The following is a 26,736-nucleotide window of genomic DNA, read 5'->3' as shown; positions in this document are numbered from 1 at the left end:
GCCACATTGAGGAAAATTGCAACATCAAATGTATGGAAAATTGTGAATAATCCAATTTCCGCGAGGAAAAAAAGAAGCGATGCTGACATTTTCTCGAGTTTAAATGAAAGTGATCAAGGTATAATACGGCGTAAAAAAAAACGTGCCTACATTAGATATCTTAATTAGGAGGCTTGAAAAGATGAAACCGATGTTAAATGTGGCAGAACTACCTTATGGAAGTGTATTCAACACATGGGTTTTAGATTTAAAAAAAATTGACAAAAGGCAAGTTTTAGTGGACTCTTTTAGAATTCGAAAATGGCGACTGGAATATCTAGAAAAAATTAGGATTTCCAGAGAACAACAAAGGCCAATAATTTACTTGGATGAAACCTGGTTCGACACTTATGATACCCCGGAAAAGGGTTGGGTTGACTCAACTGATAAGTGTAAAACAAACGCGCCATAAAAAAGAGGTAAAACTATATATGATAACTATTTTGCATGCTGGCTCTAAAAATGGTTGGGTTCCAAATGGACTTTCTCTGTTAGCAAAAAAATATTAAAGATTCTTCTCTGGATTACCATGAAGACATCACCGCTGATTTATTTAAAAGTTGGTTTAAAGACAAACTAGTTCCAAACATTCCTCCTAATAGCGTAATTGTAATGGACAATGCAAGTTATCATAGTAGACAGTTGACTAAAACCCCTTCCTCATTTGACACAAAAGCAACAATCCAAAACTACATGTATAATAACAACATTTATTTGCACGAAGATTATACCAAAAAGCAATTAATTCAGGTTCTACAAAGCTTGAACCTACAAAAGGAATACGTCTGTGATAATTATGCAAAAAATCTAGGACTTACAGTTTTACCTTGTATATTTAATCCCATTGAACATGTTTGGCACCAACTGAAATCTGCCATTCGTCGTAACAATGTTTTTCCCCGTGTTAACTCCAATGTCCTCAAACTTATAGAAACCGAAGTTTTTAACATCCCTCCACAAAGTTGGGCAAATTCTGTTAAACATATAGAAAAAGCAGAACAATCGTATATCCATATTGTAAGTAATATAGAACACATAATAATTAGAACAGGCGATGATAGCGATAGTGATACTGATATATTATGTGAATAATTTCAAGTAATTTAAGTAGGTAATAAAAATAATTTGTAATTTTATTTCAGATTTAAACATAAATACTTACATAAATAAATAAATATTGTTTAGTATATTTCCTAACAAAACCCCAAATAATTAAATTCTAAGCGTATCAATTTGTCACTTTCTCATATCTATGAACAAACTTTACTATACACTACAACATTATAGGATGTTGTGTATGAATTTATTTAATAATAATGGTAGTGATTATGATAATAATAATAAACTATTTTTTAAAAAATTCCATAGTTTTTATAAAGCGATTTTTTTTATTAAAAAAAAACAGTATAACAAAATCCGAGTAATCAGATAAGTAGATAAAATAATAGTCCGAGTACAGTGTGCTCGCGAAAGGACATACAGGGTTTTTCACTTAAAACTCCGCACGCCAATAAGTCCAAAACGAAAAGAAATATTTAATTTATGTAAAAAGTAGTCAAAGTGTGGGGTCAAGTAGATATTTCCTAAAGTTTAAAAAATTCGACGCCTGCAAAGAGCTGGGCGTCGCGACGCGTCGAAAAATTATTCGATTGCAGAGACTTTGGAAATACGCGCATACAAAAGTACATATTATTTAAAAACTTTTTTGTTATTTACTCAAACTTATTTACTTTACCCGTTTCTAAGTTATACCGATTTAAAGTAAACATTTCTTGATTAATAAAACATGTGATTAACGCTTATTTTTACAAGTATGGCATGAATGTTAGTTACTATGGCAACCATTGTTATCGCAGTTGTTTTAAGTGCAATTACAAACGTAAGTTGTTATTGCTGTATCAAAAAATTGTCACATTTTGTCACAAGAAATATTCAAATTTGTTCGGTTTAAAAAAAACTAAGAATTATTATTATTATTATTATGTGAAAATGGTGCAATTTAGCAATGAGGAAAAAGTAGACATGTTACTGGTGTTTGGAGAATGCAGATGCAATTGTAGAGAAGCAAAAAGAGTTTACGCACGGCGTTATCCGCATAGAAGAGTCCCCGATGCAAAAACCTTTTCAAATTTATGTAAAAACTTAAGAGAATATGGCAGCTTCATAAAACCTAAAAGAGATAGGAACAGGACGGCTACAAATGATGAAAATACTGCTGATAATAACCCCAAGATATCCCTATCAAGAGATAAAAGAAAATACCGGTGTTACCATAAGTTCTTCGTGGAGAATTCTACATAGAAACTCTTTTCACCCGTACAAAAGTAAACTAGTTCATAAACTAGAACCAGGCGATTATGCTAGAAGAATGTATTTCTTAGCGACATTGTCCGATTTGTATAGCCAAGATGCAAATTTTCTCTCGAAAATTTTATGGAGCGACGAAAGTCGATTTCAAAATAATGGAATCGTTAATAGACACAACTGTCGTTTTTGGTCCGAAAACCATCCTCGTTGGATTACAGAAAGAGGTAACCGACGAATTTTTAGTATCAATATTTGGTGCGGCATATTAAATGGATTCCTTATTGGACCTTACTTTTACGAAGGAACTTTAAATGCAGATCGCTATTTAAGATTTCTTCAAACTACACTTCCGGAACTATTAGAAGAAGTGCCTCTTGACACTAGAATGAATATGTGGCTACAGCAGGATGGAGCGCCTGCACATAATGCCCAAATAGTAACGAGGTATTTGAACCGAGAATATCCCAAGAGATGGTTTGGTAATAATGGACCGGTAAGGTGGCCGGCGAGGTCCCCGGACATTACACCACCAGATTATATTCTTTGGGGCTACCTAAAAAACGTTATCTATGAAGAACCTATCGAAGATATGGCTGATCTCATTAACAAAATTAGTGCAGCGTGTGCCGCTATCACAAGAAGGACTCTCCTACAAGTGACCCAAGCTCATCTGTTAAAAGTTTTTGGTAGTTAGTTGTGTTCGAGCAGATGGACATAATTTTGAAAAAAAATTTTGAAATGTCTTATTATGTAGTTAATTGCAATAATAATTTTGGTTATTAACTTGTAGGTATTTTACTGTTTTTTCATTTATCATGCTATCAGAACTAAATCGATAAAAAATAATAAATAAAATCATACTAAAATAGTTGAAATCTATTGTTTGTAATTGCACTTAAGACAACTGCGATAACAATGGTTGCCATAGTAACTAACATTCATGGCATACTTGTAAAAATAAGCGTTAATCACATTTTTTATTAATCAAGAAATGTTTACTTTAAATCGGTATAACTTAGAAACGGGTAAAGTAAATAAGTTTGAGTAAATAACAAAAAAGTTTTTAAATAATATGTACTTTTGTATGCGCGTATTTCCAAAGTCTTTGCAATCGAATAATTTTTCGACGCGTCGCGACGCCCAGCTCTTTGCAGGCGTCAATTTTTTTAAACTTTAGGAAATATCTACTTGACCCCACACTTTGACTACTTTTTACATAAATTAAATATTTCTTTTCGTTTTGGAGTTATTGGCGTGCGGAGTTTTAAGTGAAAAACCCTGTATATACTAGTGCAAAGGGTTAAAACTTAGCAAGAGTTAATTACATTGAAATAGAAAACTTAAATTATTGAATATAAATCTCGTCGAGTTTGCATTATTTGAAAAACTAAGATAAAAAAGCTAACAATAATAATGCTCAAAATGTTGTCCGTGATTCTGCAAACACAGTTCTACTCCCCTTTGCGCGATGTATTTCTCGTCTGCGGAATCCTTCAAACTTTCTATTGATGGTCATTTGTAGCTTTCGATATTTTGGTATTCACCACACCACTATTTTAACGTGTACCCCATAAAAATGTACCGATGACATTGAGATCTGGAGACCTGACTGGCCATCTCACTGGTTCATTATTCCCAATCCATCTGCCACCAAACCTTGTCGAAAGATAATCAGATACCTGTATAGTATTGCGAGGCGGGCCGCCATCTTGCTGAAACCACATGCTGTTGTAGCGAATCAATCAAAATCAATCAATCAATCCAAATAGTCTTCAAGAGTGGATGTCGAAAACTGATAATATGATTCTCCATTCAGAGTACCATTAAAAAATGAGGACCCAAAATTTAGTCTTTATAAATACCTGCCCGCACATTATAAATCGAACTTTGTAGACAACTACAAAATTGTAATCGCCTTTCGCGATCACCTGGCTGTAATTTTTAGGAGATATGAATTTTGTATCATTTGAAACCACTTTTTGAGACGAAGCACCTACATCCGAGCAAACTCCAGGGGTGGATTTTTCCGGGTTCATTTTTATCTGCAAAATTGCAATTCTTATTGAATAAATTTAAATAATTTCACGTCAATCTTACCTAATTTACAAAATTTTCTTTAGTTTCCTCATCCATTCTGACACCAAATTTTTGTCGTACATTTACAAACGAAGCAAACTCAACAAGACTTCTATGCAATAATTTAAACAAAATTCGATGAGATTGTAATCTTATTCAATACATTGGAAAAGTCCGTTTTTAACTAATGCACTACATATTAAAATGTCATCGACGGATTTGAAAGGTTATAGCTTACTACGGTATAAAAGTTATTGTTCAATATTTCGAATTTGAGGGAACACAAATACCACTTGTAAAATAAAATATAAGGTAATAATACAGTGTATTCAACTCTGCAAAAAGCCAATATGACGACCATAAGAAAAAATAAAGTTGATTATGGTTTGAGAAAAATGAAACGTCGTAAGTGATTTTTGACCTGACCATAAGATGAGGCCTAAAAAGTTCCAATGAGAATAAAGACATAAAAAAAATATAATATAATATAATATAATATAATAACCACCGATGTGCAATCAAAAATCATGGGCTTTAAAGAGTCTGGTGGCATATCACACTCAGGATATAACAACATAACACTTTGGTGTATGCCACTGCATAGCCCAAAGTCCCTTATGTACAGTGTTAGTGGACTCACTACTTTGCAAGAACAACAAACTACTTTTTCATGCTTAATTGTAGGTGTGACATCCATTCATGTGAAATATAGCATTACCTAGATGTCTTACTCTTGTTGTTCTATCAGAATTGAATTTTTTTTAACTAGTTTCCTCGCTAAATAGTATCTGTAAAATGTAGTTTTCCTGGGCCTTCCTGATTTTTTTACATGCCCTATTTCACAACAACCTGAAACAATTCTCGAAACACTGTCAATAATAATAACAACAATCCTGGACCTCCTTTTAAAAAGACGTATACTACCATTTGGTGCATCTTGTAGATATTGGTTTTCCTTTTGAAATATGCATTTCAACAAAAGTGTTAAATATAAAGCTTAATGAACTTGCATAATTTTATATTTTCAATTGCCTTTACTTAAGTCTCCTTTACTTGGCTTCTCCCGAGCTTAAATGAGACTGACTAATGTCATATTCTATATATACTTATATACTGTTTGAAGGAGGCAATGCTCAAAGAGGGACATGAATATTGTCTGAGATGACTGATGAAAGCTATAGATCTGAGTCGCGGTTAAAATTATTTGGTTGTTAAGAGAGTTCGACGGATTGTCGGATTTTTCTTTGGTATAAGAATTAATGACATGTACATGAGATTTCATAATTATGTTGCCTAACTGCTGATCAACTTATTTGTCGCAGTTTTAAAGTTCTTTGTTCTTTTAGCATATATATTTTTTGCCCTGTGTCTCCAATGTATTCTTTGCAGCAACTCTTGGTGTCTCAAATGAAATTTTAGACGCAGGAAGAATCCCGAAGATTTTTAAATAGTATTACAGTATCCTGTGGAAGTTTCTTTGAAAAAAAAAACGTATACAAACCTATCTCTCGTTACTAAACAATATCATTTCACCCATGATAGCAGTCTGTCATGATCGTTAAAAATATACAAGTTTTGATTTCAACGCGTGCTAGCTTAATTTTGAATATATTTGGTTTTATCGTGAAAATTTCTCTTGTCCGATTTTGTATAACCGAAATTATATTCAACAAAAATTGATGTAAAATAAGTCAGATCGGAATCTTTCGCAGTAAAAACGAACCGTCGACTCATAGCCGTGCAATACCCGGTAACACAGGCCCTTATCGAGCAAACGAGGCGGCTGGGTATTGCGACCAGGAGTAAAATCATCGTAATTAATTACTAATGAGCCAATCTAGAGCCATTACAAGGCCTACTATGGTGGAAATTGAGCGGAGAACGGTGTACGCATACCTAATTGGGTAGACTTAATTCGGCGATTGTAATTAATTGATAAAAGCCAACGGATATATATATGTATATATAGCATGTTGGGCGTGTCTGATCTCAGATGTCAATTAGGTTGGACGCATTGACAATACATCTAAACTAATATCTATATTAAGCCACAATGTGGGTTGCCGTGTGGGGAGGGCACCCTCACAACCACGAAAACTTTTATTGACATTTTGATCTGCAGTGGGAGCAACTTCATCCTATAATTTTCTCATTGTAACTACGCATGTTACAGCTGGGGACCATTTGAGAGTGCTTAAGTGCATCTGTTGCCGCGAAGCGATGCTTAAAAAATAATACCGCAACCAAATTGTCTCATTAAATTTTTGGAAATTCAAGTTTCAAGATGGTTTAAACCTCCATCCTCGCGTGAACTAACTAACCAAAACTAGACCACTTTCGCAAAATAAGAACTTTCAGTTATTTTCCTATAACCTATACACGCTTATACTTCTCAAGGTCTGCCCTGCCAAATTTTAAGTCGATATCTGCAAATTTTTGATATCTTATAAGCGAAAGTTACAACCCTGATTACGGCCTAAAAGAAACGGTAAAAAAAACCTCCAACTGAGTGGTAGTGTTTTTGTTACCGACAATTCTTCTTTCTGATTTCCTAATTTTAATTTTTTGCCCATAACCGGACAACCTGGGGATTTTGGTGCATGGTACCCAAAGTCTCCCCCGTATTTGGTTCAAAAAATTTTGCGTTCTGACAAACAGTTAAAAACAAATAGCTAATTAGCATGGCAATTCAAACTTTTGAACGGAACAGGTCCGGTGAAGAAAGACCTAACTAGAAAATTTTCTTATCTTTTCTTACTGTTTTCTTTTCTTCATTCCAAACAGAACTTCCAGATCTTTGTTCGTTCTCTCGTACTAATTCTAATTCTCAATCTCAATCTAATCTTTGGCTGTTAATATTATTTTTATTTTAAGAAATACATTCCTTACTTGTTCGATTCCGGATAGAATAAAATCCCTTTGGTTGTGTTCATAGATAGCTGGCTTCTGTTACATTTATTCTTAGATGCAACTAGCACTTTTGTTTTGTTAATGTGTATGCTGAATCTATATTGTTCGCTACTTCTTGTCACCTTGTCAACTGTAGGTCATTCAGATCCGGTAATTAGTGTAAGAAGCAATGCTCATGCCACATGGTAAAGCTTTTACACTTAAGGAGAAATATGACATTATTAAAAAAATGCAAAGTGGGGTGAAACAAAGTGATATTTGCAATGATTTAAATCTTCCAACGATATGAAGAAAGACACTTGAGGTTTTATCAACCCATGACAAAATCAATGTTAAATGTAAGAAATTAACAGAATCTAAACTTTAAGATAAAGGACTGCTTAACTGATAGTATTTTACAAAAAAGGCAAGTAAATTCAGAACCAAGATTGAAAAAACAGAATGTAACTTTTCTAGAAGTTGTTTCAATAAGAGGCGCGATATCAGTAGGCATAAATTGTGGTAGAGTCTGACCTACTCTCCCAGAAAATTAGGATTACAAAGACATTTTTAATGAGGATGAAGCAGGCCTATTTTATAAAATGACACCCAATATAACACTGAAATTTATTGGCGAAGATTGTGCTGGAGGCAAATTGAGAGAAAAGGAAACTGTTGCTGATAGGAAAATCCTAATCCAAGACGCGGTGCAAGTATGAAGCCAACAGTAAAGCTTGGATGACATCAAAGATCTTTAAAGCTGAGTTACGTCAAAATTTTATTTCTTTTTGACAATTGGCCGGTACACCCCTATATCGAAATAGTACAAATAAAATTATTATGTATGCCACCTAACACACGTAGAAAACTTCAACCCATTGATCAAGAAGTAATACATTTCATCAAATCAATTGTCACTATAGGAAAATTCTTCATATGAAGATATTGGAGACAACTCACAAAAATAAAGCCCTGTCTTGAGCACCGAAAATTACATTAAAGAGTTACTATAGAAACCATTGCCAATTGCTCCAAGAATGGAGCATTTTTAAAAGCAGAACCTAAATAATATTCAAACGACGATATCCTGCAGTTGGAAAAACATCAACTAGACCTAGAATTTGGCTACTATGAAAATGTCCAATTAATGGAAGAACACGTTAAAACCAGATTTAGTGACTTTAGTTCATTTAGCAGTGAAATTGTAACAAGAGAAACACTGACTGATGATCAAACTTTAAACGTGATATTGAGTGTTAATGGAGAAAAAGAAGATCTTAACAATTCGGTGAAAACCTGTAATGATGGTGACGTTACAACCCTTGCCGAAATGATAAGAAAACTGTCGGAAAAGCATAAGTTTCTGGAAAAAACTTAAAACAACATATGTATGTACATGTAATATATAAAACGGATCCAGTTTATCCACCTTAAAGAGATCTGTTCTTCCACCTAACCCACGTACTTGTTCATAAAAAGATGTTTATACAAAAAAGTATATGCCTACAGACGTCAGCTTGAACCCTGAGAAGATAAATAAAATAAACATAAGATAAAATGTAAGAAGCCTAAGTATAAAAATTTATATTTATTTGAATTGGTACATTTTAAGTTCCCAATTTATGCTGAAGTGTAATTTGAAATTTATTACTACTCTTTTATTAATTAATAATTGCTTTTTAAAGGCAAACATATCTTGATTGTAGTATTTTAGAATCATATCCATCGAATACTGAAATTAGGGAAACGAATATTGGAGCCGTGATCGCTTATGTGGAATCACAAAGCTCTAGGAGGCGAAAGGGGTCTGCTGAAGTCTAGCCGATGTGCTACAAAGCACCCTACTTCATGTGTAGATAAAGATCTAGCCAAAACTTTCACGTTTGCTTTCCTTTTATCTTGTTTAATTGTACACTCCAAATAAAATTCGTGAGATAAATGAGACAGACATCGTTACATGGAAAAAGAGGATAAGCTTATAATTTGAAGCGATTTTAAAAAGTTCTAATGGACAGATGTCAGTTTTGAGCTTTTGACAATTTTAAGTGATAATATAAATAAAAAAAAAACAATTTTCTGGGTTTTATGGAAAACTGGAAAATTGGAAACCCAAAGACTGAAGATTTGATGGAAGATGTGAAAATGGAAGTACGGAATATCATTTACGATTTATAAAGATCAAAAAGCAATGTAACTCTCAATTTGGAAAGAAACTTAATGGGCCGTAATCTCTTTTTATGTGAAGAGCCATAAATAGTGAGTCAGTGTGTTCAAATTTTAAAGAAATAGAGTGAAAATTACATGTCAAAATTTAGAAAAGTGCTCTTCTTAGACTAAAATTCATTTTTTTTCGATGCTATCCAAGATGAGTCTATAAAAAGTGTCAAGAGGAAAATGGGATGTGGCACAAGACAACGATTCGACAACTATAAATGAAACTATTTTGTTAACTTTTGAAATTCTTTCTGTATAACATTTATCAACGTAAAATAAGTGATTTCATCCGGAATTGATTCTTTAAAGTATTTTTCAAGGAAGCTTGTAAAAGTACAGTTAACTTATTTAAGGGTATATTTGATGCCTTACATAAATCGAACTTGAACTTCTTCATTTTTTTCATTATTGATTGACAAAACCTCCCCAATAGAGGTGTTAAACAATGTTAGTTTATTTAGTAACTTTTTCAATCTGAGACCTATAACAACATTGAATCCACCACATATTAAATAATAATAATAATCAATCAATCATATCCAGACTCCCTGAAAAGTTTTCCTCAAATATCCAGCAACAAAAAGGGTTTGAACTTAATAACTTTATATCTGACTATTTCGACACCCTAAAGCATTCATTTGTGTCACTTTCACGTTAGTCATCGGCGTCTTTGTTCACCATATGTCGTTGTCAACATTGCAAGTGTTTTGCAGCACTGTATTTTTTTTTTTGACAGCAGAAAATCGCAGAGCACACAAAACACGTCTAACGTGCGTACCAATATTACAAAAAAAAATTGGAGGTCGAATGGACGTAGCCCGCCCAATTACAAAAATCACCTTATTTTTTCAACACACCGCGTATATCAATTAAATTGTTGTTTCATTAAAAATTGATTATTTGATAAAAAATGCTTAGCCCTTACAGTTCCCACAGGGTTTACAAAAAGCAGATTCGCCATGCCAGGAGAGTTTCGATATTTTTGAACACATTTCGTACTCCAACAGCCAAAGTCTTTAACAGATACCTATATGGTATTTTCATAGATATAAGAAAGTGACCAATTGCTTTTGAATGGGATTATCCAGGGTCATTAACATACAATGCAACAAGATTATTACCTAAAATTTCGGAATTTAAATTTAGGTAAAATTGAGGTCCCTAATAGAAAATAATTTTATACCTACCTGTGTTTAATATTCTTTGGTTTGGTATACGGTATACTACTTAGTTTAAGTTTATTAGTTATCATTCTTATTTCGTGTGTAATACAGCGTGTGTTGAATCGTGTGCGAATTATGCAAAATATGTGCGAGTCTAGTGTATCTCAGGAGATGCTCCCGCCCAACTGTAGAAAACACTATTCTATTGAGACTAAGGAAGTTATAAACAATGTTTATTTGACTCTCATTGAACGTAGTGCCAGCAAGCAAGCATCTTTAGGAGAAACTGCCACATTGACGAAAATTCCAACATCAACTGTATGGAAAATTGTGAATAATCCCATTTCAGCGAGGAAAAAAAGAAGCGATGCTGACATTTTCTCGAGTGTAGATGAAAGTGATCAAGATATAATACGGCGTAAAATTTATCAGTTATACGAGGAACAAAGCATTAGGAGGCTTAAAAAAGATGAAACCGGTGTTAAATGTGGCTATCTTATGGAAGTGTATTCAACAGATGGGTTTTAGATTTAAAAAAAAATTGACAAAAGGCAAGTTTTAGTGGACTCTTTTAGAATTCGGAAATGGCGACTGGAATATCTAGAAAAAATTAGGATTTCCAGAGAACAACAAAGGCCAATAATTTACTTGGATGAAACCTGGTTCGACACTTATGATACCCCGGAAAAGGGTTGGGTTGACTCAACTGATAAGTGTAAAACAAACGTGCCATCAAAAAGAGGTAAAACTATATAGGATAACTATTTTGCATGCTGGCCCTAAAAATGGTTGGGTTCCAAATGGACTTTCTCTGTCAGCAAAAAAATATTAAAGATTCTTCTCTGGATTACCACGAAGACATCACCGCTGATTTATTTAAAAGTTGTTTTAAAGACAAACTAGTTCCAAACATTCCTCCTAATAGCGTAATTGTAATGGACAATGCAAGTTATCATAGTCGACAGTTGACTAAAACCCCTTCCTCATTTGACACAAAAGCAACAATCCAAAACTACATGTATAATAACAACATTTATTTGCACGAAGATTATACCAAAAAGCAATTAATTGAGGTTCTACAAAGCTTGAACCTACAAAAGGAATACGTCTGTGATAATTGTGCAAAAAATCTAGGACTTACAGTTTTACCTTGTATATTTAATCCCATTGACCATGTTTGGCACCAACTGAAATCTGCCATTCATCGTAACAATGTTTTTCCTCGAAGTTTTGGCAAAAAAGGCAGAAAAATCGTATATCCATATTGCAAATAATATGAAAGAAATAGTAATTAGAACAGGCGATAATAGCGATAGTGATACTGATATATTATATGAATAATTTTAAGTAATTTAAGTAGGTAATCAAAATAATTTGTAATTTTATTTTAGATTTAAACATAAATACATACATAAATAAATAAATATTGTTTAGTATATTTTCTAACAAAACCCCAAATAATTAAATTCTAAGCAAAGTACGCACCTGTTCGGCCATATTTCATTCTTACAGCTTGCCCGGGTCTTTCCTTAATTCGTATCAGTTAGTCACTTTCTTATATCTATGAACAGACTTTACCTAAAATACCAATTATGGTAAATGATCGTATTGCAAAATTGTTAAAAACAAAATGCTTCTTTCATCCCCTGTCACAACTTGAACATGTCAGAGATAAAAACAAGTCACCTCCTGCTTAAAAATGGAATTAGGGGCAGGAGGTAATGGGACTAATGAGGTTTAGGGAAAGCTGAAAGTGCCAACTACTGATTGATAACTGATACCTAGAATCTAATGCAGAATGCATCAGACTCTAAATTTTATATTTATTTTATGTTTTAGCTCGGAATGTCAGATCCATGTGCAAAATGTCACAGAGACGTTACAGAGCAGGATGACGGCGTATTTTGTCAGAAACGTAAAAAATGGATACATTTAAAGTGTCACTTATGTCATACAACCAAATAGGAAAATCCAACAAACCATATATTTTTGCCAAGTGTAAAAAAGGAGGACGTTCTGGTAGCTCGGATCTGCTTTCGAACGACACAAAGTAAAAGAACTATCCATACTCTTGACGATATAATGCAAAAATTAAAGCATGCGGAATAAAGTTGATGAGAAAACTGTTTGTATACATTGTAATAGTGACAATGTTCTTATACAGGTCGAAACATGGTTGTAATAGCACGAAGTGCATCATTATAATTGACCTGAATACAGAGCCACACATGCATGTCGGGATTGAAGGGGTGAAGAACACTAGGGAATATCAGGAGTTGAATCAGACATTGATTTTGTGTTGAACTGTATTACTTTGGACAATGATGGTTCAAAAATTAGTGCGTTTTGTAACACCATCACTGAGTATGTCGGTCTTTTTTTCAGAACTGGATGTCAAAGTACAAATTCAATCATTATTGGGGATATGAATATAAATTTATTTGATGATATCAAAGCGAACGGGCCTAAATAACTTCACCATTTTATACAAAATAGACAAGAACAATGCAACACGAGTAATAAATACACCTAATAAAGTAACTGATCAAATTTTATTAAGTAATAATCAACATAAAACCTGCTAATGCGATTTAGTCAGCACATGTCTTTCCTATGATAAAATGTTATAAATTAATATAATAAATAAAAGGCCCATCAAAAAGCACAAAAATGGTAAGAAAAGTCGGTGCTGAACGAATTGGAATTCCTACAAGATTCATTTGTGTAGTTTATTGATTTATATAAAAAATGTAAAATAAATCTGCACATAACATAAAAGTTAAGCATAACCTAGGTACTTTTTATAAAACTTCAGAGCTTGACTGAAACTAAAGAAGCCAACAGGACGATTGGCGAAACGTTAGCTAGTTCGACTCAACAAAAACCGACGCAGGAGGAATACAGAAATTTTACAGACGTTATTACAATAGCCTGTGCAAGTTTCTTTGAAAAGAAAGAACATAACCTAGGTAATTATTCGCTTACTCGTAAACTAGTAGAATTAATTAAATAATGTGCAACGCACAAGGTAGAAGTGATTCAATAAATTTAAATTATTTAAAGATCAGGTTAATAATCTGATTGCTACCTTAAAAACTCACACTTCAAAAACTAATCTCAGAAAACAATTTTGTATTTTGAATGACCTTGTAAAAGGAAACTCTAACAAAAATAATAATAATTTAAAAATCCGGTAGTAAAACAGTATATATGCTACAGACCAATTACTTTAACCAGTATTTTTTAGAACAGATTATTAAAAGTAGGCTCAAAGGTTTGTTGCATAAACTTGACAAAATGGGTATCGGAGGAACATTTTGATATCTCATTCACTCTTTAGTATGTAAAAAGGAAAACATTTGTGTCTGTTGGTGTGTCAAAGAGTCGCACAAAAGAAATCAATACTGGAGTGCCGCAGAGTTCCATTTTGGGACCCTTGGTGTACTGACTATTCATTTTGAGTTTAAATAGCGCTAGACTAGTAGCGCGTAACATTGTTTTTGCTGACGATAAGGTCCTTTTGTATTCAGATCCTAATATTAAGCAATTAGAGTAAACAGTAAATGCTGACTTGTCAAGATTTTATGGCTGGTTGCTTTGACATAAACTAAAAATTGTCGACAAGACTAGCTTTATGGTTTCCAGACAAAAAACAAAACTATCCGTCTTATTGAATTGCAAATAAATAACAAGGCCATCATTAAAGTCTGGGTTTGTTTGATTACTAAAAAATTACAATGAATTGTAGAAAATAAAATACACATCTATCAGTCCTATTTCTATTTGGAGTATTTGCTCGAAAAGCGACTTCAAGAAAATTATAGTTCTTCAGAATAAGGATCTTAAAATCCTATTTAACTATGATTATTGCACAGCAATTAACATACCACATGCGGAGTTAAAGTTTTCAGGTGTGACAGTTTTAGTGCAGAGAGAACAGCGTAAACTAATATATAAAATAATGCATAAGCTTTTTAATAGTAATACCATTCGTATCAGTAACATCGTTGTGCATAAAATCCTATGTTTCATGCCATTGAGCAATTCATTAGATTACATTCATGAGGCTTGTTTAGTGGAAACAGTTACAACACGATTTTTCTAGAACAATAATTGCTTTGAGGTTGCTCTATTCAATGTATAAATATTTATTTCTCTTTTGTTATTATGTATGTTGAAGCAAAACTTGTTATTATGTAAACTATTGTTTGCAGGTCGCAGTGAAATATGCAAAAAAATCTAAAAATGCCTAAAATATGCACAATACGTCTTCTAAGGTGATTCATATAATTAGTGGCCTTTGGACCCAAACGATAAGGTTGGATTTGGCTATCATCTATACAGGGGTAACGCTTTGGCACGTTCCGCCGCGACTAGATGGGGTCTGATTTATTTGCCCGTGGAAACTTTGAGGCAGAAAAGTTGTGCCCGGTGTTTCTTTAACCCCATTTCCATTAACCCATTTCGGGGCGTTGAATAATTGAACATCTTCGAAACTTAATTATCCTTTTGTTATTTATGATAAAATATTCAACGCGACGAAAATTTCCCGATAATAATTTGCTTTCGAATCTCGGAGGCGCTAATGAAAAAGGGCGCCGAAAAATAATCAGGGAATTTAAAAAATCCACGCGCCCGAGGGGGGCTAATGGAAGCGTCCGGGTGGATCGGGTGGGCGGCGGGAAAAGAAGAGGTTCGTTTTTCGAAAGCGGCGACGTTTCTAGCTTTCCGCGAAAGCGGACGCGGGCTCTCTATTAAAGTGAACTTTATTTTTTAAAGTTTCTCTCCCGGATAGGTCGGGAAGTTTCTGATGAATATAAATGAGCGGCAAATCGAATCAATTGGTACCGGTCCGATGGCGCCTAGAAAGTTTTGTACGCATAAGCAAGGCCTCAACGAATTCGCATGGAAAGTCGGAAAAGAAATTTGCTAGGTAGCTTTTTTTTGTCTTAAAATGGCGATTGTTTGGCAGCGTTTGTACCGAGGGCGTCATAATACAGCGTGTTCTGTAATATTATCTACTAATATATCATATACATTTTTTATTTTATATACCTAATATATACATTAATATACAAAACCACACACAATAATATACAAACAATCAACAAAAATCAATTTTAGCCAAAAAAAAAAACGCTAATATCGAGCGTTAAAAACTTTGTTCTTTAAAATTACTACCTTTCTCTAGAATGCCCAATTACACACCGATCCAGCGTCACTTTACCACGGATCCGAGCCACTTCGGACATTTCCGGAATAGTACCTACGGCCTTGGAAGCAATCGGAAGTTTTTGGAAATACCCAAGGGTTGAATTTTGCGCTTGTCAATTCGGAGGGTCATGTCAAACGTCACTCCGAATGTATTCGTGTTGTTTTGCAAAAATATACCCAAAAGTTAATGGTAATAAAAAAAGGACAGTATGCAACACGCTTGGTAAACTTTTGCTGCATAATATAAAGTCGTACATTTATTTATAAAATTCATATGGGAATGCGACGCAGATAATAAGAACACTGAAGTCCGGTGAAGTCCTCATCATGTCCTATAAATAACACGTCACCAAACTTTTTAAATCAAGTCATCACCTTTGCCGTTTACCACACTTGTTGCAAAATATACAGGGTGTTTTCTAATTGAATGTCGATAGTTAAGGGGGTAATTTTCGGGTCCATTTTAAAAAGAAAACTTCATAGGAACATATGTCCTAAAAGTCTTAAGTTTTGAGATACAGGGTGGTAAAGTTTTCAAAAATAAAATGTATTTTTTTAATATCTCTAATACCACTTTAGATATTTTAATGAAATTTAGCACACATATACTATGTATCGAGAGGCATTATTTAGTGTACCACACTTTTTTTTAAAATACGCCAGTGGCGGGCGTACGAAATTTCACCTTCTTTTTTTCGCAGACACTGACGTCACTGATTTCTCTTAAAATAAAAATCATTCTTACAATGTCCAATCATTTCCAAAGAAAGTTTGTTAAGTGAAAACCCTGCGACGGACTAAAAAAATATTAAGGGATCAAATCTGCTCATAAATGAATGCAAATGTCAATTTTTTTTTTAAGAAATCGGATGCGTGCGTGAAGAAATAATATTTTTTGTGAAAAATAAAATATCTATCTAAAACAAAATATCTAGTTTTTAGCTACAAACTAGTGTCCTTCAGAAAAAAAAAATAGAATACTGTTCTTTTTACTTTTACATTTTTAATGAAAAAACATAACAGCCTTCTTCTTGACGATGAGCTTGCATCTGGTTAGACGGCTGCCCAACACATAGCACTCTAACAACAAGATAAATAATTTTTCTTATTTAAAAAAAAAGCACCACCTACTATTAATAATTTTTTTACAAAATTCTCTCTTAATAACTTAATAACAAGCTTTTTAAAAAAATAGTAGAACATAAAAACCACGCACTCCTTGAAGTACACCTCCAGTGTTTCTTATTAAAACTGGGGCGCGATAAACCAGACTTTTAAGATGCTCCCGTAAGAAAAAGTCCAAGCTATTTAAATCTGGGTACTTAGGAGGCTATGATCCGCTGCGACCTACCATCGGTTATTAAATGTGTGTTCAAATAGTCTCTTACTGCAACACTAAAGTGAGCAGGAGCCCCGTCAAGCATTAACCACATTCTGTTCCTAATTAAATATAGTAGTTCTTTTAGCAATATTGGCTAATCCTCTTCTAAAAACCGGCGATAAAGATGGCCATTTAGAAGGTCAAGCCCAACATTCACCAAAAACTGTTGTTGATGTTTAATTCCACAACTGCATGAGGTTTTTTATCGGCCCAAATATGGTTATTGTGAAAATTTCCTATTGCATTTCTGGAAAAGTTGGCTTCATCTGTAAATAGTATTTCTTGCTCGAACAAGGCATAATGCGCAATGTCCAAGAACCAGTGACAAAAATTAACACGCAAGGAAAAATCTCTGAATATGAGTACAATAGAAAATTGTTCAAAATTTTCTAATCTGAGCCGCGCGAGATATTTAGATTATTTCCAGTTTTTCTATTACCAAGTTCAGCATTTTGTTAGAGTCCGTTAGACTCCTTTTAAATAATAATTTGCCTTCAAAGTACATGTTTCATCTGGTATGACTCTATTTGGAAGGCGCTCTTGATATAATATAATTCTTTTTTAAAATAACAATGCTCGAACATCTTAAACACAAAATTAAAAAGACTCGAAAAACTGAATTTTAAAACTGATGTCAAACAACTGCCAATTAACCACCTTGACAAGAGAATTAATAATTCTTACAGACACAATCTACTACAATGATAAAAAATAATTATAAAGATTTCCAAAATACACCTCAGACTTTGCGTATTTCGTATGCCTACTTCGATTTTTTGAAGTATTTTAATAAAACAGTTTTCTTAAGTAAGAAATAATTATGAGAATAGTTTTCTGCAGAGAGGAGGTTTTACCTTTTTTAAGTGAAAATTGTACATCGGATCGAAAAAAATCAAGAAATTACATCACACAATCAGTGGCGTGCCATCAATGTCTACCAAAATAGTTGAAATTCCGTACGCCCGCCACTGGTGTATTTAAAAAAAAAGTGGTACATTAAATAATGCTTCTTAATATATAGAACATTATAGATATTAAAAAATATATATATTATTTTTAAAACTTCACCGCTCTATTTCTCAAAAGTTAAGACGTTTAGGTTATATAGCGAGGTGATTAATAGAATAAAGATTTTTTGTGCCTCTCGGTAAATGTACCTGAGTTCCCTTTTCATTTTTGTATTATTTTTTAAAAAATTTAAATTAACATGCTTTAAGGTGAGTTTTTCATTAGTAATATAATTATGACCCAAGAAACCCATCTGGAGAACGAGAATTAAGAGAGATACGAAAAGATCAAGCTTTACAATTAAACTATAAATCCACGCCGATTACTGCCTTTTGCAACGGAATCGAAGTATCCTGAATTAAAAAAGAGTGCTTGTGAAATTATTTTAATACTTAAAATGCCGTAGTTATGTGATCATTTTATTCAAATTTAAAATTTGTGAAATCCAAACTTCGATCAGTATTAACTAACTAGCATCCCTAGGAATTACTGAGAATGGCTGTCGCAAACTATTCATCAAATTCTAAAGGATTATCCATAGAAGTTAAATAAATATGTTTAATTTTTGATATTTAAATACAATAAACATATTTTTTACTTTTATTTATATTTTCCGCCAAAACAATTGTTTATTACCTATTGGTATTGGTATTGGTATTGGTATTAAAGGGGGGCGCCCTCGCGCTCGTCCAAGCACTTAGGCCACCAGATGGGCCCGTTGTGCCCCCAGGCTGCTCTAGAAGGTCAGCAACTCCTTTAGCTCAATACCGTGAACTGAGTCCGGATCGATCAGGGCCGTTCCGAAGACTCCCAATCCTGCCCATGTCAAGGCAGGGCACTCGGTGAGCAAATGATACGGGGTCTCCTCCCCTTCCATGCATCACCTACACTCCGGGTCGTCTCCAATGCCTAGCAAGCAAAGATACCTCCTAAGCCTGCAATGTCCTATGTAGGCCCCTGCTAGTGCTCTACACTCCCTTCTGGTCAGTCTAAGTAGCTCCTTGGTCCGAGAGAGGGCGGGCCCATCCATCATAAGCCTCGCCTGCCTCATTCCCGGAGCAACTCTCCAGCCCCCCGCGGCCCGGTCTCTCGCCCAAGCTTCGAGAGCTCCCCGCCTCACACATGGGGTGATCCCCAAGCGGGGCTCTGGCCCTATATGCCTATGCGAGGAGCCCTCTCTGGCTAAGGCGTCCGCTGCCTCATTGCCCCGGATACCGGTGTGACCCGGTACCCAGACCAACGTGACCTTCCTCTCCTCAGCCACCCTCCTAGTACAGCCTTGCACTCCTTTATCAACAAGGAGCGCTTACGCACTGACTTCAGCGCCATAAGTTGGAGGTAGGCCACCTCTGTTAAATAAATATTAAAATATAAATAGTGCTTACCACTGAATGCCTATCAACAGACATTAAATTGCCTTTAGAAAAGAAAAGACAATAACCTTTAAGTAGTGTCATAAGAGAAATTACCACGGGGATATGAATTCGAATGTTTTTATTAAAACTATTTGGGTCAAATGATAAAATATATAACAAATATAATCAAAAAAACTATAATGCATTATTTGTATAATTTTTACTAATAAATAAGAGCAGCTACTACTTTTTTTAAATCGCAGCTCTTGGTGTCCACCAAAAAAATAATCACTGTCCAAAGGCCAACAAACTAATTTGAGATACTTGTGTGTAGCCCGGACATTTATTCAGCTAATACTCGCCCTGTGGAACTGTTCCCAAGCACAATTCTAAGTGATTTTAACGCTGCGATGGCTAAAACGTTATCGAACCATACTATAAACTCTATCTCTAACTTATACCATTCACCTCGTTAATTACTTTCAAACAAAAACTCAGACAACACATTCTTAACAACAGAGTTTAATAGAACAGATTCAAATGACTTACGCTAGAATAAAAATGTTTTTGAAACAATTGTAAATATTGCTTGAATTTCCAACGGAGACATGCAGTTTCGACTTTAATTGCAGCTGAGTTGTAATTATGTTTTTACTCTTTTATTTACCAGGTAGTTTAGGCATCTTTCGTCGGTTGATGTTATCGAAACGGTAATTTACTTTTATTTGATAAGATTGTGTAATTTCGTACACCAAAGGAAAAATTTGAGTACGTTATTTGTCATAATTGCAAAAAAACATTATCTACATATTTGCTAAAGACCCTTTAGAAAAACGATTTAAAAAATTGTTGAATTGAATGATAGATTTTGTTTGTACAGTTTATTTTGTTAGGTTTAAGGTTTTACTAATTTCTTTGGCATCGTAATCTGTGATGTGTTAAGTGAATCAGATCTCCCAGATCCATAGTACTACTAGAATTTTAGGAACATTGTATTCCCTAGGCGGGTGTCTGCATAACAATTGAATGTGATTAGTAAATGGTGCAAGTAGTTATTCGTTTTTTGTACAGTCGGTCAAATATGGGTATGCTTTTTTCCCAATAAAATGAGTAATATTCTCATTCAGTGATAAAAGAACAACTTTTTTTTTATTTGAATCGATTTTTATAAAATCTGAAAAATAGTTATTGTTGTTTAAAGACTTCCGTTACAAGTTTTCGAAAAAAATTTAAAATAAAGACGCACAATTTCTATTAAAAAACTGGTTTAAAAAGATGTCGATGAAAAAGTGTCTTATTTAACTCCCCTTGAAGACAATCCGCAAGGGGGAGAAAAGGGCCATAAATTTTTAAATCGAAAGTGGCCTTCGATAGAACATTTTAAAGAAATCAGATTCGGATCTTTTAATAATTCAATCCCTAATATCGGGGGGAGAAATACAATGAGCGAAGGGGAAAAACTAGGAAAAACGCTCTTTTCGCGGGCGCTCATCTGTAAATCAGTCTTGTTTCGTTTGGGGGATTTAATCCAATTATATTGAAAGGATTTTAACGGTGCTGGAATGCGCGGGAGGGGGGGGTTTTTCGGTAAAAGGATTAAAATCGTCGCCCGTTCAACGTCGCGGTCTCCAATCGCTGGGAAACGGCTTAACGGTACAAAACTAACCGAAAATCCGCAGCAAATAATTCGCCCGTCTCCTTAAACCCGTTCGAATGGTTTCGGCATTAATATTATTGACTTTCCGGGCACTTTAACCTTAAGATAACGCGCCACCTTATAAAATGCCCAACGAACCGAATCGAACGATAGTTGGGACCGGGGGATACGGAATTAGGCCATTACGACCCTATGGGCCCTCGCGCTCCCAAATGTCCCATTACGCTTTTAGATCTCTTGGTGGAATTTTATAAGGCGATTTCCAGAACCTGCCAGTTTTTGGTTAAGGCCTCCCGGGTCACCTCGGCCGCGAGAATGCGAATTTCTGGGACTCGTCTTATGAAGATTCTTGAGATTTTCGAGAAATGCTGAAAAGCTGCTTAAATTTAAATAAAACATGTCAAATACTTAAAACTAAAAAGTGCCAAAATATGTTGTTCTTAATTAACAGTTTATGCATTGACAAATTACTCAAAAGCAAAAAAACTGAATTCCTACAAGTATTCGCCGATAACTTGAATGGCAATAATTCACTAACACTTTTTGGTAACAAACTGAAAAATTTTCGACATTTAACATACTGCTGATTATGTTTATCAATACTAATAATACTACTGCTAATAATGTCACTCCCTGCGAAAAATCCATGAACTGTCCTACTGCACTGCAGATGCTGTCGTCTTCGTGATCGAGAAACCAAAAAAAGAAACAAAAAATATTAATAATAACCCACCCAGAAAATAAAGACTGGAAAAGAAGATAAACAACATAATAAAAACTATAGGAAAGTTACAATCATTTATTTTGACTCCCACAGAACACAAAAGAAAATTAAAAAAGGAAATTAAAAACATCGCGAAAGAAACCAAGATTAAATGAAGCGCTCCAGATTACCACCAGCAATTAACAAATTACCTTGCCAAACAAAAACAAAGAGTCAAAGAAACTTCCACAGGCTACTGTAATGCTTTTTACAAAACTTCTGGATACCTCCTGCGTCAGTTTTTCCTTAGTCGAAATTTCTGATGTTTCGACAATCATCCTGTTGACTTGTTCAGAGCTGAGAGCTGAAACTAAGGTTAGATTATAGAAAATCAGACCTAACATTGGGTTATTGTGTTTGCAGAAATCCTACGCACACAGACCGATACCTTAATGCATGGTCAAATCATCTTCCGGCTCAAAAATCATCGGTTATCAATTCTATTGTTTACAGAGCCGTAAAACTATCTCAACCCGAGCCACTGAAAACATAATTAAAATACCTTACCTCTGCTCTTCTATCTAATAATTTCCAAATTAAAGATATTAAACGTTCCATCAAAAAATACACCTCACCACAACCTTCCAATAGCAATGAGGCCGAAAGCAATTCTACACTTGCCACTGTGGTCCTTCCTTACATTCAAAACATCGCTGACCACATATCAGAAGTTATAAAGAAGTATAACGTCAAAACCAGATTAACCACTTGTCCATAAATATCTCAACATCTTCGATCAGTTAAAGACAAAATTTCGTTTGAGACACCAGGAGTTTAGAGCATTCCATGCACATGCGACAAATAATCTCATCAGCTGTTGCCGAACACAGTCATGAAACCGGGCATAAAATTTTATTTGATAAAACTAAAATTCTTGCAGTTCTTCTACCAACGAAAAATCCGAGAGTCTATAGAAATCTATAAACAACCTAACAATCTTAATCGCGACTGAGGTCTCTACCTGTCACCAATTAGGGAATCAGTCGGTGTTTATAACTCTCATTGGCGCCCCCCCCCCCCCCCCCACAGACACACAAACAATATATAAGCAGGTACAGAGTAAAATACGAGCCAGTTTCAATCAAGCTCTGAAGAGGCCAACAGGATAATTGGCGAAACGTCAGCAATTTCGACTAAGCAAAAACCGACGCAGAAGGAATCCAGAAGTTTTGTAAAAAGCAAAAAAAAACTAAAATTAAAAAAAAAATTGTTGAAATTTGATTGCACCCAATTTCTACTGCTTGAATGTGGGCAAGGACTTTTACTTCTCTACTAAATTTGAAGTCGATATCTGCAAATTTAGGATACTTAATCCATTCCTTATATAGTACGGAATATCGGGAACACACTTTACAATAGGTGGAAACTTTAAATACAAAAGCTTTAGCAGTCTGTACGGACTATATCTTCATGTAAAAGAAACTAACATTTGTAACACAGTTATTGCCAATTGTCAATGTTAAGGGGACCCATTTTTCATTTTATTATGCGGCGCACCCTGTACATTCTTGAAAAAAAATTTTGGTTGGAGACCATCATGAGTGTTTGCAGATATCACAATCGATGTGTCATCAATTCACAAGTCAATGCGTTATGTATTCGGGAACGTCAACAATATATACATAAAAAAGCTGTGGTCGCAAGACACTGCTTTGTGGGGTACCAATGCTCGATTCGCTTGCGTGCGAGACAACACTACTAATTCTAATTTTTAAAGATGTTAGGAATGCATTTAAAGGATTGAAAATACACATTTTTCAAGATTTTGCATACAAATCAATGAATACAGTCAATAGTTTTTTTACCTCTATCATGCCAGTTCTATAATTTTTTGTACAATTTCGATGCTGGAGGTTTTTGTCGAACGCTGTTCCGGAACATTAGGCTGACTAAATGTTAAAATTCTATTTATTACATATTTTTAGATACTTGTTATGTTTTTAATAAAATAAATATCATTTTAATAGTGTCAGGTGTGGGGTTTAGAAGCCTATGTTAAAGTTTGTTTCAAACAAACTATTTTAAATAACACAGCTCCATGTTACAATGAGTTCACTCGCATCCTTCTAAAGAAATTCCAGAGATAAATTACATATATGCGAATTATAGATGACGTAGTTTTTATGGGCTCATCTACCAAGGAATAAAAAAAATATTCAATATTATAGAGTCATAGAACAACGTTAAGAATTCATCTGCTCGCTGATTTGGTAGAAATAATCTTCTAACGTTTTTAGATCTGATGCTAAAAAAAACGTTTTTAATAACCTATTTAGAGAAAGAAAGTGTTTGGAAGATGTTGTTATGAACTATTATGTTTATCGGTATACGTTTACATAGTGTCAGGTGTGGGGTTATACACATTTCTGTAAAAGGAGGTGCACTATCGCTCTAAAATATTTTTATGTTGGAGCATATATACAGTGTTGCCGCATCTTACTTAGTTTAAATGGCAGTTCCTGTATATTATTTCATTTTTAGACTCTACTCAACAAATAAATTGGATTTCCATCATGTTTCCCTATACCTATGTCTTACCGTTATCGAAATAAAAATAATTTGAAGAAATCTTATTAGCCATGTGCTACTTAATTGTAATATTCCACGCCTTCATTTTCATTTAAGAGGGCTTTGAAGTTTGACAGGAAAGAAGCTTCTATCTACGATTGATTGATTATAGTTCGAAAGAAGCTAAAATTATATGAAAATAAGATTCTTATTAATATTTATTATTATTCAAATTGCGTAAGAATCATGAAAATGTATTTTTATTTCAAAGACAGTAAGAGATAGCTATAGAAAAACATATATACAGGATGCGCTTTTAAAAAACTCAATTAACCGTGTTTCTAGAACTACCATACACAATCTTATCTTACACTGTATATTCTAGCTAAAACGGTATAACGCATACCTGAGCCCCTTCAGGAATTACCTGCAAAAGTTTGGCTTTCTGTTCAATTAAAGCAAGGAAATATTCAGATAATTAATATCAAAATCTAGAAAATGATTTTTTATTTCGATAACGGTAAGACGGTAGACATAAGTGAACAAAATCAACTTTATTTCTACTGCTAAGCAAGATATTGCCGCGTTTATATAACCAGCTACTACATACTTGAAAATATTTTACTTATTTGTGCTATTCATATAATAGGTATTATTACGTTTTTCATGATAAATTAGCGAATCGCTTTTATTGCAATGCGACAGTCTTACTTCAACGGTGTCAGGTGTGAGGTTTAACTTTGGGAATATTTTTAAAAACGATAAACTGAGGATAATATCTAAATTGTATGAAAAAAAAATCCGTTCTGTTGACGACAATGGACTCGATGTTTTCGCTTCCTAACGTATCCCGCTACGTCGTGTTTACACGCAAGTTAATAATAAATATATCTGCTCTGGTCTCCCCAACGACCCTTGAAACTTTACGACGTACTTTCCGTCGAGGAGGTTCGCAACTCCCCGAGTTAATCTTTGTGCGTTACGAGCGTCGTTTTAACGCTCTCCGTACCGCCGTTTTCCCTATCCCCCCGTCTCATTCCACCAAACCCAAAACTGAACACACAATACCAATGCGCGTGCGCATCCAAATGGCGTACTATAAATATTCAAAAATCTTTACAATCCAGCGGGATTTTTTCTCGATTGCCTTTATTAAATAAAGATGTTCCTTAAAAATGAGAATTTTAACAAATTGTCGACCACTATTCAGTGAAACCCTAGAATATTTTTTTATCCACACATTGGTATATTGCATAATCATGGTAAAAAAAGATTTCCATTTCAATTTTTACAAATCACACTGCAGTTAATTAAAGAAGCACATATTATTTTTAAAAACTAATAAACTCACTGAAGAAAAAAATTGGAAAATGTTAAAGGGGCTGTCCACCCAATTCGATAACAATTTTATACAAACTAGGTACTAACAGTGTAACATATTGTTGATTTTTAATAGTTTTTGATTTATTATTATCGGAACTACTCAATTTTTGGAGATTCTAATAAAACTTGAAATCAAAGGATCTGATGATACAAGAAGTCAAATAATTATATGTCTAAATTATCTTTCCCAGAAGTTTTTCTGAAAAAATATTCTCTAAAATATTTAACATCTTTATTTCGGGCTTCCTGCGCCTCTCCAGATCACATTACCATTGATAAGATATAAGAATTGATTATTGCAAAACCATTAATTAATATCTTATGAACAGAGGCTGCCAAGGTTTGTAATACTACATGAAATCTTTGAATATTTCTAATATCAATTTGAGTAATTTTTGCTAATACATCCGTATTTTCAAAAAATCTCCGGCCAGTGTCCCCATCATTGCAACTGCCAAAGCCAGGCTTTTATTTATCTATAATGAGATCATTTTGAGGAAGTAATTGTTCTTGAATACGCTTTTTTGATCTTGAAAGGCTTAGCTTATCTTCAGGCCATCTAGCTTGCCTTACCTTTATGTCCTTCTTATAAGCTAAATGTAAAAGGCACTCAAAAAAACTAATTCAGACATATAAGGTTGACAAGTCATATCGGCTGTGAAAGAACAATGTCTATATTGGAATTAGAAATATACTAGAATTTCAGTCATTAATATGTTGAAATTGTTGTTTGTATTCTGACTGTCCTGATGATCCACCAATTCCTCACTTATAGAACA

General features: G+C 34.1%; 1 protein-coding gene across 3 annotated transcripts in view; it reads left to right on the top strand.

Moving 5' to 3' along the window:
• Nucleotides 1–26,736, top strand: part of LOC132706641 (TWiK family of potassium channels protein 7) — a 398,964-nt gene that overhangs the window by 251,806 nt on the left and 120,422 nt on the right. The window lies entirely within an intron of this gene.

This window comes from Cylas formicarius, unplaced genomic scaffold (assembly GCF_029955315.1).
Source record: "Cylas formicarius isolate icCylForm1 unplaced genomic scaffold, icCylForm1.1 PGA_scaffold_8__14_contigs__length_24414737, whole genome shotgun sequence".
Lineage (NCBI taxonomy): Eukaryota > Metazoa > Arthropoda > Insecta > Coleoptera > Brentidae > Cylas > Cylas formicarius.
Note: the sequence above shows the minus strand (reverse complement) of the source record. Positions and strands in the feature narration are given on the sequence as shown.